The 13,465-nt window shown below is 56.9% G+C and overlaps 1 long non-coding RNA gene and 1 pseudogene across 1 annotated transcript; both read left to right on the forward strand.

The window, feature by feature from the left end:
• Positions 1-27: 27 nt before the first annotated feature.
• Positions 28-5,375, forward strand: LOC119250729 (SH2B adapter protein 1-like; annotated as a pseudogene).
• Positions 5,376-10,451: 5,076 nt separating this feature from the next.
• On the forward strand, positions 10,452-11,229 carry LOC119250732 (uncharacterized). The gene is made up of 3 exons (XR_005126415.2): positions 10,452-10,502; positions 10,820-10,837; positions 11,171-11,229. It is a non-coding gene; the product is annotated as an uncharacterized LOC119250732 (long non-coding RNA).
• The last annotated feature ends 2,236 nt before the right edge of the window (positions 11,230-13,465 follow it).

The raw sequence follows: 13,465 nt of genomic DNA on the forward strand, positions 1-13,465 counted from the left end.
AGTAGACTTGGAGTTCTTAAAGTTTTCTGAGCTTCAGTCTTATCTGTTGTAGAGGTTACTAAGTCCTCTCACTTGGAAAGGTAAGAGCAGCACATGGAAAACATGTAAGGAGTCATTGTAGAGAAGCGAGGTGCGGTGAAAGAGATTCCTTTTTAGAGGAAGGTGCTCCACGTTGCTCCTGGAACCAACGCCAGGGACAGTGGGCTGGGAAGCAGCAGGATAGCGCAGGCTAGACAGGGGGAGCTGCTTGACTGGGGTGTGTGGGGTGTGAGGACCTGGGAGGGAGGCAGTTTGATGTCCTTCCCCGGGCTCTCTGAAGACTCTAGAGCAGAGTACGGAGTCTGGCTCGGGGTGGGGCTGAGCCCCCAGCGCCACCTCAGCAGTGACTCTGTATGTGCCTCTCTTCCTTCTGCAGCTGCTGCCGCTCACCCCGTGTCTTCTGGCCGCTTCCCTCTTTGCTGCCCCTCCCCATAGGCTCCCTCTCTCCACCTCCTGGGGACCATCATGAATGGTGCCCCTTCCCCAGAGGATGGGGCCTCCCCTTCCCCTCCCCCCTTGCCACCGCCCCCTCCTCCTAGTTGGCGGGAGTTCTGCGAGTCCCATGCCCGGGCTGCTGCCCTGGACTTTGCCCGCCGTTTTCGCCTCTACCTGGCCTCCCACCACCAGTATGCAGGGCCAGGCGCTGAGGCCGCCTTTTCCCGCCGTTTTGCTGAGCTCTTCCTGCAGCACTTTGAAGCCGAGGTGGCCCGGGCCTGTGGCTCCCTCTCACCACCCATCCTGGCTCCCCTGAGTCCTGGTGTGGAGATCCCGCCACATGACCTGTCCCTTGAGAGCTGCAGGGTGGGCGGGCCCCTGGCTGTGCTGGGCCCTTCTCGATCATCTGAGGACCTGGCCGGCCCCCTCCCTTCCTCGGTCTCTTCCTCTTCTACGACCTCCTCAAGCCGAAGCTAAAGAAACGCTTCTCCCTCCGTTCAGTGGGTCGCTCCGTCCGTGGTTCAGTCCGTGGCATCCTGCAGTGGTGGGGGGCTGTTGACCCTCCTTCCCCAGCTGGGCCCCTAGAGACCTCGACAGGCCCCCCAGTCTTAGGTGAAACAGCAACTCCAACTCCTCTGGTGGGGCTGGGACCATTGGCAGGGGACTGGTTAGTGATGGAACCTCCCCTGGGGACAGATGGACTCACCGTTTTGAGAGGCTGAGACTCAGTCGGGGTGGGGGGACCTTGAAGGATGCAGCAGGGATGGTGCAGAGGGAAGAGCTGCTGAGTTTCATGGGGGCTGAAGAGGCAGCCCCTGACCCAGCTGGAGTGGGCCGGGGGGAGGGGCAGCTGGGCCTACCTCAGGGGAGGAGGGCAGCCTCAGTGGCAGAAGTGTCGCTTGCTGCTTCGGGAGAAGGAGGAGGAGGAGGAGGAAGTCGCCTGGAGTTCTTTGTACCACCCAAGGTGAGGTCCGGTGGGGGGTGGGGAGCGAGTGACTGAGCCACCAGAGTGGTGGCTGGGCCCTGCAGATAGGCCGGGAGGCTTGCCCGCCCTTGCACATGGCTCTGTGTACTGTTTTTAAAGCTTACTCCTGGCTTTGGGCTAGTAGCTGTGGACAAGGACTAAAAGAATAGTCATTTGCTTTAGTCTAACTAGGGTGTAGAAGGAAGGATGGTTTCTGTGCACCAAATACCTGCCCTTCGCTACCTCCCAACCTAGGCGTCCCGGCAGCGACTTAGCATCCCCTGCTCTACTATCACTGATGTGCGGACAGCCACGGCCCTGGAGATGCCTGACCGAGAGAACACATTTGTGGTTAAGGGAGGAGCCCTGTCCCCCTGCCCTCTTGGGGCACTTGTGTTGGGGAGAAAGCTGTTAGCAAACAAACAGGGGGCATTGGTGGAAGAAAGTGTAGGTGTCAGGTACCCTGAGAGTGTGTCCCTGAGGGCCACGGCTTTTCTGGGAGGAAGGAAGAGCAGGAGGATGCTCTGGTTGTTGGGGGAAGATGAAGGTCTCAGGACCCAGAAGTGGCCTTTGAACCTCCTCTTGTTCCTGTAGGTGGAAGGCCCTTCAGAATATATCCTGGAGACGGCTGACGCTCTACATGTAAAGGCCTGGGTGTCTGACATCCAAGAATGCCTGAGCCCAGGGTGAGGAACTTGACTTCTGGCTGTGAGAGATGCTGGGGGCGGGTGTGGGGAGCAGCTTTGTGCCTCTCACCTGGTGACTTGCCTCCCAGTACCATTTTTCCTTTGTGCAGACCTTGCCCTGCTACCAGTCCTCGTCCCATGACCCTCCCTCTGGCCCCTGGGACCTCATTCTTACAAGGGAGAACACAGACAACCTGGAGCCGCCTTGCCTCAATCACTCAGAGAGTCTGCCCAGCCAGGATCTGCTGCTGGGCCCCAGCGAGAGCCACGACCGTCTGTCACAGGGTGAGGGTGGCGCCTTTGTACAAGCCCAGCCTCTGTTAGGCCCAGGCCCTCTGTCCAGACTTCAGGGCACCCCAGTCCTGCTTCTCAGCTGCCTACTCCCACTTCATCCCCCAATGTTTTATCTTTTGTTCCTGAACATAGGAAGCCAGTTAGAACCATCCGATCACCACCACCATCATCTGAGTCCTAAGCAAACTCCTGTCCACCCGTCTGTGCCCAGCCTGACCCACTTTCCCATAAGTCTTGTACAGGCCACCACTCTGGCTAGACATTTCTCCAAGCTTCCAGAACATTTTATAGATGTCTTTGTTTTGCTCTTAAACTGTGTCTGCCTGCATTTGTGCCAGTATTTCTCAGCTGACTAAACACATGCATGTCCTGCTCACCACATAAACTCGCAGCTCACATTACAAGACTCGACTATACCTTTTCTTCCTGATCCTCTGGTTCAGCTTCACAGTAATTCAGCTTCATAGCATGCAGGCTGTATTCAGTGAATGAACAAATGAATTAGAGAATCTGAGCGCTAAAATGAACCTTATAAGTTCCAATCTCCTTGTTTCTCAGGCAGCTAAGACCTTGTGGTGGTAAAGGGGTGGACGTGGCTTTTTTTGGGTCACCTGAGAGTCACTGACAAAGACGGGCTACGCCAGCCTGATAGCCGAGCGGCTGTTCTCTGTGCTTTTTTCTACTTAGCTCTGAGCACTGACCATACCTGTAGGCCTGGACTGCCAGTCAGCAGACACTCAGGAATACCCTCGCACATGCCTTGCCCTGCGTTGGGCAGGGTGGGGAACACAGAGATGCCTGAGATGAGCTCTGTGCCCTCCATGGGCTCACAAGACATCCAAGTGGAAAGAGGAACTCGGGCATAGAGGCCTTGGGGGCTCAGAGGGGTAGACCCTGGTGGAGTCAGGCTAGACAGGGAGATGAGAGAAAAGAGTGTGGCTTGCACGAGCAGCCGTCAAGAACAGAGACGTGAGATGGGGAGAGCCCAGATTTGGAAAAATCATATGGGATGACTGGGCTCAAGCAGGGATACATGAATACAGGTTGACTGAAGGTCAAGTCAGTTGAGTTGGGATTCCTAGGATTTCTAGCCCCAAGAGTTGAGGGCATTGTGCTGTAGGCAGGAAAAGGACCTATTTGTAAAGTGAAAATGCATGTGGGATTCTACCCCCACTTCTGCAACAATAGCTGTAAGTTCAGCTAGTGATGCAGAGAAGGCATAGGCGCGTTTGAGGCGAGGACTCCTCTGCAGTGACTGCAGTTCCCTCAGCACTGCAGGAAATCTAAGTTAGTCATCAATAAACCCATCAGGGGTCAATAAAACCTAATGAAGGACCCAGCACCCTGGCCAGCTGACTGGGGGTCGGCTGGCTGGTGGTGACGTGTACCCAGGCAGAACAGTCCTGCCAAGGGAGCTTCTGGAGTTCTCAACTCTGCTCACTCCCGGTTCCCCCCCAGGAGCATATGGCCTCTCAGACCGCCCCTCGGCATCCATTTCCCCCAGTTCTGCCTCTATTGCCGCCTCCCATTTTGACTCAATGGAACTACTCCCCCAGAGTTGCCCCCCCGAATGCCCATTGAAGAGGGACCCCCAGCAGGGGGCGGTTCATCCCCTCTCAGCCCCTTACCCACCCCTGGACACTCCGGAGACAGCCACAGGTACCAGAGTGTGAGTGTGTGTCTGCCTCCAGGCCCAGCTGCCTGCCTCCCTGAAGCTATCTTGGCCTCCTGAGGCACCTGCCTGGGGGGCGGGGGGTAGGGGTGGGAGTGACACACAGGGGAAAGCAAGACTTTTTTTCCCCCAGGATGGGGGAGGCATCCCTGATCCCAGTTTCCCTCCCTCTCTCCTTCCTGAAGGGTCATTCCTGTTCCAGGGGGAGTCGGAGGGAGGTGAGGGGACCAGCCCCTCTCAGGGTATCCTTGGTTCCACGGGATGCTCTCTCGACTCAAGGCTGCCCAGCTAGTGCTGGCGGGAGGTGCGGCTCCCACGGTGTCTTCCTGGTACGACAGAGTGAGACAAGGAGGGGCGCGTATGTCCTCACTTTCAACTTCCAGGGCAAGGCTAAGGTGAGTGACTAGAACAAGGCTGTGTTCCATGCAGCGAGCTTGCAGGCGGCGCGGGCACACTGCTGTCGGGGAGAGCGCTCTGTAACTGGCAGGGGCTTAGACTCCTGCTTCACCTGGCTCCTCCTACCCTCAGCACCTGCATTTGTTGCTGAATGAGGAGGGTCAGTGCCGGGCCCGGCACCTGTGGTTCCTGTCCATTTTCGATATGCTCGAGTATTTCCGGGTGCACCCCATCCCTCTGGAGTCTGGAGGCCCCAGTGACGTTGTCCTTGTCAGCTATGTCGTATCCTCCCAGCGACAGCAGGGTGAGCAGAGCAGGTCTGCAGGGGAGGAGGTGCCCGTGCACCCAAGAAGTGAGGAGGTGTGTGTGCCAGAAAGATGGGGAGGGGGGCTGTGAGGAGGAAAGTGCTGTTAGGGAGCAGGGTGGAGAAGGCCCCAGAGTGTTGGGGTTTTGGAGGGAAGAAGCACACTGAGAGGATGTAGGCAGGCAGAGGGCTCCTGTGGGAGCCAGGGAGGAAGCTAAGTCGGGCGGGTCATCCCCATTCCATCCAGCTCCTCTGTGCCATCATTTGTCTGTCTCCTAGGCCCATCCTCCCGGCCTTGTCTTTGCCCTTCTTCACACCCTTGCCTTTGGCCTGCCCTTCTTGGGGACACTCGGGCTGATCCCCTTCCCCCCCCATGTCTGATGTCCCTGTCTGATCTCTCCCTTTCCCCACCCCAACGTCCCATCTGTCCCCACATTGCCCCTCCCCCCCAGGCCGGGAGCTATGCAGGGGTGTGCGAGGGAGATCGATGCTACCCTGATGCCTCCTCCACCCTCATGCCCTTCGGAGCGAGTGACTGTGTGTAAGTGTGGTCCTCCTCTCACTGCCGCCCATGATCCATCTTCCATGGATGGGGGGTTGTCAGGAGATGGGACGTGGGGGAGATAGCACATGGCTCCTGGGGGGATGAGCGAAGGGAAGGCCGCTGCAGGAGCTTGCCTCCATCCACAATCAGTCTGTCTTCTTACCATTCCTGTCTAGAACCAAACACCTCCCATGACCTACCGCAGCCCCCTGAACCCCTTCATGGACAGATCCCCCACAACCTGGGGCAGAAGAGGTGTCGGGGGCGCCAGAAGTGGCGGCAGCAACCGCCGCAGCAGCCAGAGAGGCAAGAGAAAGAGAAAGCGGGCAGTGGAGGGGTCCAGGAAGAGCTGGTCCCGTGGTTGAGCTGGTCCCCGTGGTTGAATTGGAAGAGGCCATAGCACCTGGCACGGAGGGCCAGGGAGTCTCTGGATCTGGTGGGGATTCTGGGGTGACCCTGATGGTGCAGCTCCAGCAGTTTCCACTAGGGTGCGATGGAGAAGAAGGGGGCCATCCCAGAGCCATTAATAACCAGTACTCCTTCGTGTGAGGCACCCCATCCCACTCTTTCTCCACTCTTCTTGCTCCCCAGCCCTCGGTTGGTGAGATTGGGACTGGGTAAGGACAAAGAGGAGCAGTAGGAATCCCCTCCCACATGCTTCCTGACCCTTGAAGGCCAAAGGCATGTATGATGGTACAAGAAAAGGTTGACGAGCCCTGTTAACTCCCCAGTTCATACACTACAGGTGCCCTGTCCCCTGGGCAGGGGATTCGGGCTCCATTACCTCCCTGAGGGGCTCTATGGTCAGCCCCACCCCTGGGGGCCATTTCCCCATTAACCACCCCTCCCCAGCCCAAGGAAGGGTGCAGGGGAAGGGCTGTCAGTTATATTAAGGTGGTGGTTGTTGTTGTTTTAAACAAAATGGAGACACATAAATAAAAGGATTTATCTTAGTTCCATTGTGATGGCTGTGGCCAGTGTTTGCGGTGGGGGCTGGGCCATGCGGGTCAGGAAAGCAGCCCACTCAGTGTTGTCAGCGCCAGAGCTACGATGCTGGGAAGCAGGGTCAGGTCGAGTCCCTGTTGCTCTCCAGCCTTGTGCTTCCAGCCCCCGCTCCTCACGGGCTGTGGTGGTGGTCGAGTCGTAAGTGCAGAGCCGGACCCCTCTTCTCGGGGTCTCTGGGCAACTTCCCTTAATGGGACAGGATGGTGAAAAGCGGGGTTTCCAGTCTTCAGGGGCCTTTCCTGCTGTGGAGTCTCTGGTTAAGGCTTCCTACCCTAGGGAGAAAAGCAGGCAGGAGACCGCCGGGAGTGGGCGGCAGGGCCATGGCGTCTGTGTGGGGAGAGGGCCCAGGGCAGGCTGACAGCCCCTCAGGGCCCAGCGGGAAAGCTGGAGGATGGAAGGCAAAGAGCACCTGACTTTGCCTGTTATTTATTCTGTTACCTGGGCAAGGTGTAGCATTCCCCGACTCAGGATACCATGTGGGGACACATCTGTGAAACGGGAGTCACATCTGGGTCGGAGCTGCTGACGTGATTGGCCTGGCCTGGATGATGTTTCCACTGGAGTTCACAGATTACCGGATTCTCTTGAAATCAGAAGATTCAGCCTCAAGGAGTTCATCTTCCACCTTGCCTTTCCACCCACCTAAAAAGTCACATGACTTCTTGGCCCCTGTGGGCATTTGAGTTTGCAGCGCTCCTCTCCTCCTCAGGGCCCTCCATTAAACCCAGGCTCCGCCCTCTGAACTGAACTGTGATTTTGCTCTCCAACAGAGGGCACCCCTGGACTTCCCAGCTCTGGGGTGGTGGGTACCAACTAGGAGGGATGGGGTACTGAAGAATCCTACTTAAAATGCTTGGCCCGCTCACCTCCATCCAGCTCTGCCTCTTACCATCCTGCCTTTTGCTTTCCTTCCAGGTGCCCCCAGCCTCTGCCCACTTCCAGGAGGCCCTACCCACGCTTATGACCTTGCTATTCTGGGCTTTGTGTCCTATTGGGAGATGGACAGGAGACAGCTGGGCTCACAGGCCACCCATGCTGAGGTAGAGTGGGGAGTCTGCTGGCTCTCCCTGTTTTAGATGATCCCTGGGGCTCCCCTAAACCTTGGCCTCTGGAATCTGGGGATAGGGTTGGCCTTGAAAAGGGAGGAATGGTTTGGGGATCTGGGTGCTGCATTCTTAAAGTGAGGGCAGTAAAGGCGGTGATATCTGTCTCCCTCCTTACTCACACACCCCCACTCCCCAGTTAGCAGGAACTGATCCTCCTCCTCTGGCAGTTCCTGGTGCTGTGAGGCTTCCCCCTTCCCTGAAACCCTGCCAGCTTGCCAGCTTTCAGGGACCTGCCTTCTGAAGATGGGTTGGGGAGAGGTATACAGGGATACTCCCCTACCCCACCAAGATTTTCATGTCTTGGCTAGAGACACCTAAGAGACTTTCCTTCTAAGTCTTTCTCAATGGGTGGTTGAACTGAAGTTTGAAATTGGCCAGTGACTGGCCTGGCTCTGCATTGATGTCCTTCAGAACGTGGCTCCCACACAGCCCTCATAGGAGAGAAGCAAATCTTCCAGCTCTGAAGTTAGAGCTTAGAGACCCTGGGTGGGAGATAGTCAGCTTTCATTAGGCAGCCTTCATACCTGATGGCGATTCTTTGGCAGCCTTTGGCTGGGGCCCTCCCCTCTCTGGCTTCAGTCCCCCTCTGGGAAGTTGGGGGTGGTAGAGATGGAGAACCTTAAAGGGCCCTGCTGGCAGCAGTGGCCTGTAAAGCCTCCTTTCCTGGGTCTCTTGCTCGCAACTTCCTTGAAGCTGTGATCTCTGCAGTCTCTCCTCCATGTATGGGCATTCCTGCTCCTTTAAGACAGTGCCCCTGTCACTCCTCCAGGTGGTGGTGGGGAGAAGCCAGCCAGCCCCAAAAAGCTTGGCACATGCTATGCCTGGCTCTGACCTGAGAAGGTGGGTGCTAGACCAGGTGGAGGTGCCTGTTGATATGACCTGGACACATCCCATTGTCTGACCCCCCCTCCCACTAATGGGTCACAGCAGGATTCTGATTCAGGGGAGGGGTTGGGAACCCTGTAAAGGGGGGGAAGGGAGGGAGGGGAGGAGCACCGTGCCCTTAACTCACCCTGGAGGCTGCCCCTCCCCCAAGCTCAGGGAGTAGAAGGGGTGAGTATGAGGGGAGCTAAATCTTTAAGTGCCAGCCACCCCATCCCTGTTGACCTACCCACTCCCCAAAAGTGGGGTTTCCCTTTATTTTGCCTGCCGTCTTCTGTGTCTCTCGTCTACTGAGGAACTTGAGCACGAGAATAGCAAGCAGCCTCCAGGCCCTTTCCGAGGTCCGTGGCCTCATCATTCAGGGAGCAGGCCGAGATGGAGTTAGGGCTGGAGGACAGGGTCAAAATGTGCTTCCCCTCACTGACCTTTCCCAGGATTCTCCATGAGCCTCTCTGCCCTCCTTGCCTCTCCTACCCACACCCTGTCTACCCTGTCTGCTCCTCCAGCAGCTGCCCTGATAGGAACCAAAAGTCCCTCATCCCCAAGCAGGGGTGGGGCCGGGGGGTGGGGGGCTCAGAGCAGCTGCTTCTCTGAGGAAGCTGACGCCAAGGCCAGCCGCTCAGCAACAACTTGTGGCTTTGCACCCAGCCCTGGCCCCGTCCCCACCCCCTGGCTGCTCCCCCCCACCTCTGGGCTACCCCTTTTCCCACTGCACCTCAGACCCCCTCCTCTAACCCTGCAGCCCCCTCTGCTCCCCCAGCTCTGGCTCTGTTCTGTCCTTTCCCCTAGACCTGCTGAGCCCATTCCTTGGGGCTGCAGCCTCTGCCTTATCCAGCGCCCCCAGGCCCCTCTCCTTGTGCCCTTCCGCTTGTCTCTTCCAGTGGGGTTGAGCACACAACTGCACACCTCAGTACCTTTGCCAGATACTCAGGACCAGAGTGCATTGCAGACCACACACCACCTCTGTAAACCCTGGGCTAAAGAGCACAGTGTGGGGTGAGGTGACCCTCAATACATGACTTGGGGTGACCGTACCCCCATCCTGAGACATCTCTCCCTCTCTGCCATCAGCACATTCTGTAGCCTCTTGGGTTACCCAGCTGCCTGGGTATCCCGTTTTCTTGTACGGGGGGCGGGGGATTCCCTGTCGGGAATGGGGGAACCCTGAAGGCCATGTTCTCAGAGGCTCAGTTAGAGCGATGATGGGGGGCAGTTTAGGGGAGAGACAGGCAGTCCTGGCTTTGATCACAGGGCCTGGACACTAAATCCCTTGTTGATGGCTGTGGCAACCCCTCCCAAGGGTAGAGTTACCATCTTCTGCCCTGTCCCTTTGACCCTCTCGCTCCCTACTTCCCCTTGTTCCTCTAGAGCCACTTCCTCTGGCCCTCAAAGGATGTCCTTCTTCTCTTCGATCCCCTAAAAGTTGGAGTATCTCTGCTAACTTTTCTGTAAAGTAGGTGAGGAGGAAGGAGAACTGTGGCAATAGAAACGGGGTCAGGTTGGGCGAACTGGGAAGAGGTGCCAGGGGAGTGAATGTGAAGGTCTGAGAGGAGTCAGTTCAGGGAAAGAACAGGAATAGGAAATTAAGTGTAACTGAGGAAGTCGAGGCAGTTGGGGGAGGAGTCATAGCAGAAGACAGAAAGCAGTGTTTTTCCCTGCCCCCTCCCCTGGGTCTGGAGCCACCTTAGCTCCCTCGTGAGTGACATCTCAGGCTGCAGCCCCACTGTTCCCCCTCTGTCAGCAGAAATATCTCTCTCCTGACCCCTCCTGCTGGAGTCTCAGCCAGCCAATCCCTGACCTGGGGGAGGGGGAGCCTGGCCTCCCCTACTCCCTCATAAGGACCTGCGGGGGGCTGGGGGTGGCCGGCTGCTGCAAGTGGGACGGGGGTCAGAGCTTCGTGGAGGAAAGAAAAACCTGGGGGGTAGGAGAGAAAAGGAAGAAACACAGACAAACAGGCAGGTGGACACACTGAGGAAGGCCCCCCACGTGTGGACACACTGAGGAAGGCCCCCCCTAGAAGGAACATACCTCCCCCTGGCCCCCAGGAAGGGAGCACAATGGAGGCCGCACACTCCAAGACCACAGAGGAATGTTTGGCCCATTTTGGGGTAAGCGAGACAATAGGCTTCACCCCGGACCAAGTTAAGCGGCATCTGGAGAAATACGGCCCCAATGGTGAGTGTCCCTTGGGGGAGACTGGCAGGGCCCTCTCATAGTACTGTAGCACACACACATGCACACACGCAGATGCACACAGGGGCGCTCCCTCCAGGGTACCCCAGGGAGGAACTGGCTCATGGTACAGATTGCAGGGGAGGGGAGGGCCCTGAGACTCAGAGTTTGGGGAGGTTTTATGGGATGACCTTGGTGAACCTCAGGTGCCCTTTTGGTGGCTTGGTGCCCTTACTTTAGGCATAAGTCCTGGTGGTGGTGGTGGGGTAGTATTAGAATGAACCCCAAATGAATATGTCCTTTTCTGTTTCCCTGGGTAGAGCTCCCGGCTGAGGAAGGTAAGTTACTGGACTCCCTGAGTTCTCATCAATGACCCCCGTCTCCTCTGTACCCCACTCCCTTCTCCCTACGACTCCCAGGACAAACGGCCCTCCCCACAGGTTAGAGTCTGGCTGGGGGCACAAGTTTCCAGGCACTTTCTCTTTGAGATATCCAGCCCTTGAACAACTGCCCATCACTTTGGGAGCCTGTTTTTGACTCCTGGCAAGTTCCCTCCACCCTTCTGTCGGTATCAAGGTGCCTATCACCCCATTCCTGCTCTAGGCTGGAGTCCCACACGTTCATCCTCTAGACCTTCATCCTGGGGGCCCTCTGCTCGCCTCTTCCCCCAGGGAAGTCCCTGTGGGAGTTGGTGGTAGAGCAGTTTGAAGACCTCCTGGTGCGGATCCTTCTCCTGGTCGCTTGCATTTCCTTCGTAAGTGCGGAGAGGCATCCTGGGGTGTGGCTGGGGTGCAGTTTGTGGGGATCTGGAGAGTCTGCTGGGGGCTGGGGGTGTTGGACTCATCAGTCCTCTAGCCCAAAATCCTCCACTACATACCATAACTGAGGGAGGTCGGGGGCCGCTGAACTGCGTCCTCCTCCACCCTCCCCCACACCCTGCAAGCAGGTTTTATTTTAAGCTTTAAGGGCGTTCTCAGCCAAAACACTGAAGCTAAGCCTCCCCCGCAACTTCAAGGGCTTGGAGGGCTCAGCCTGGTCTGCCGCTCCAGGGCCACCACTATTCCCGGCATGCCCTGGGGCACAGGCTGCGCTCCGCCAATCCCCAAGCCTCCCGGCCCCCCGGCCCCGCCCTCCCGACACTGATTGGCTCAGACAGAGACCAGATGCACTGTGACTGACAAAATGTGTCTCAATGGTCCCAGTAAACGGGGGCGGGGCGGGGCAGCGGGCCGCGACTCCCCGCGGGGGCGCTGAGGCAGTGTGTGGGCGCGGCCCCCCCCCCCCCCCGGGGCTGCCTGTCAGCGGAGACGCCCGAGACACTGCATTTGCTGCCGCGGGGAGACCCTGTGTGGCGGGTCCGCGTAGGGACCGTCTGTGACTGTGGGCTCTGGAGCCCCTCAGCAGGAGCGCACTGGGGAACACGCGGGAGCCTCAGAAGCTTGCGGTGGGGGTGGACCCCCCAGATCACCCCTGTGTAAGGGACGGTCTGATAAAGTGCCCTCGAACTGCTGAGGAGAGAGGAGTCTCCCTTGGGATCAGGCCAGGAGTAACTTCTCCTCAGGACTTACTGCGCCCTAACTTGTCTCCCTCCTACAGGGTGGAGTGGCAGGGACTCTGGGGGGCCTCTGTCCACCAGCACCACTCACCCACAGCTGGGGCTTTCTTCTCCGTGGTGGGCCACTGCACAACAGATGGGATTTTCACGAGGCAGGAACTTCTGCAAGAGCACAGGTCACAGGCGAGGGGAGGGCCAGGGAGACATCTGCAGCAGAGGTTTGAACCCCTGCAAGAAATCAGTAGAACAGGTGGAATACCTGCCTGTGGCAGGTGCTGATAGGAGAGTCTTTTGAAGGAAGAGAGGATGTGTGGGGTTATTGAGCATCCGTGTGCCCAGGACTGTACCAGGGATGTTTCGCCTCTTATATAATTCTTACAGTAGCCTCATGAAACGATTCCCACTTAATCATTAGGCATTTTGCCCTCAGAGAAGCCTGGCAGTTTGCCTGTGGTCACAAAGCTTGGAATCATGAAATTTGTTTTCAGAAGTTTATTTGGGGAAAAGTATCAAGGAGAGGCAAAGCAAGAATGTATATTTGTTAATAAGTTGCATTATGGCAGCCAGCCCAGGGCTTTGCAATAGTCTTTGCTCAGTCAGTGTGATTGAATGAGTGAGTGAGGGCAGTGTGGGAATGAGACTTTGCAATATATGATTTTCACTGAATGCCCTGAGTTCAGGGTGTGGCTTCCTTCCCTGGCAGCCCCACGATGATCTTGCTTCTGGATGGCTCCAGACTTATGGGGTCTGGGAGAGGCCTCTGGGTGTGGTCTTTGATCTGACTTGCTCTGGGGAACTAAAGGAGTCCTTCAAAGGATGGGTGTTGGGAGACCACCCTCCCTGCTGCAGATTCCTTGAGGGAAAGGAAGGACAGGATCGCTTTTAGGAAGCTTGATCCACACTGTCCTCTGATTACATGCACCAGCAGACGCTGCTCTGCAGATAGCAGTCAGGACACTTCTACCCAATAGTACCTCTCCACGAGAAGGAGGAGGCAGAAATGGTGCCAAACCAAGCAAGGCTTATTGGGAGAATGCTGTCTGGGGATTGTAAAGGTTCTGCTCCTGATGCACCCTCATCTCTCATAGAACTTTCACTCCACTCGAATCCCAAAGGTGTGGATTTGGAACCAAAGATAGACTGATTTCTTGTCCAAAAATGTAATGGTGAAAGGAGCTAAGCCATGGAATTCACCGCAGAGCTTTCCTGGGAGAGGTTTCCTGTTCCCCTTCCTGCCTTCTTCCACACATCCAAACGCAGTAACGTCCTTCTTTAATAGAAGTGGTTTCCTTGAGCTCCTGGGATTATATAGTGAGAATAGAAAACAGGCTTGTGAGAAAAGCAGAACAACTCAGTTTACCAGTTGTTAGCTTTTCGTTTAACTGGATGGCTGCCTGAAGCTTGGGTGTGG

The sequence above is a fragment of the Talpa occidentalis genome, unplaced genomic scaffold, assembly GCF_014898055.3.
Source record: "Talpa occidentalis isolate TD23 unplaced genomic scaffold, MPIMG_talOcc4v2.1 talOcc4.18, whole genome shotgun sequence".
Taxonomy (NCBI): Eukaryota; Metazoa; Chordata; class Mammalia; order Eulipotyphla; family Talpidae; genus Talpa; species Talpa occidentalis.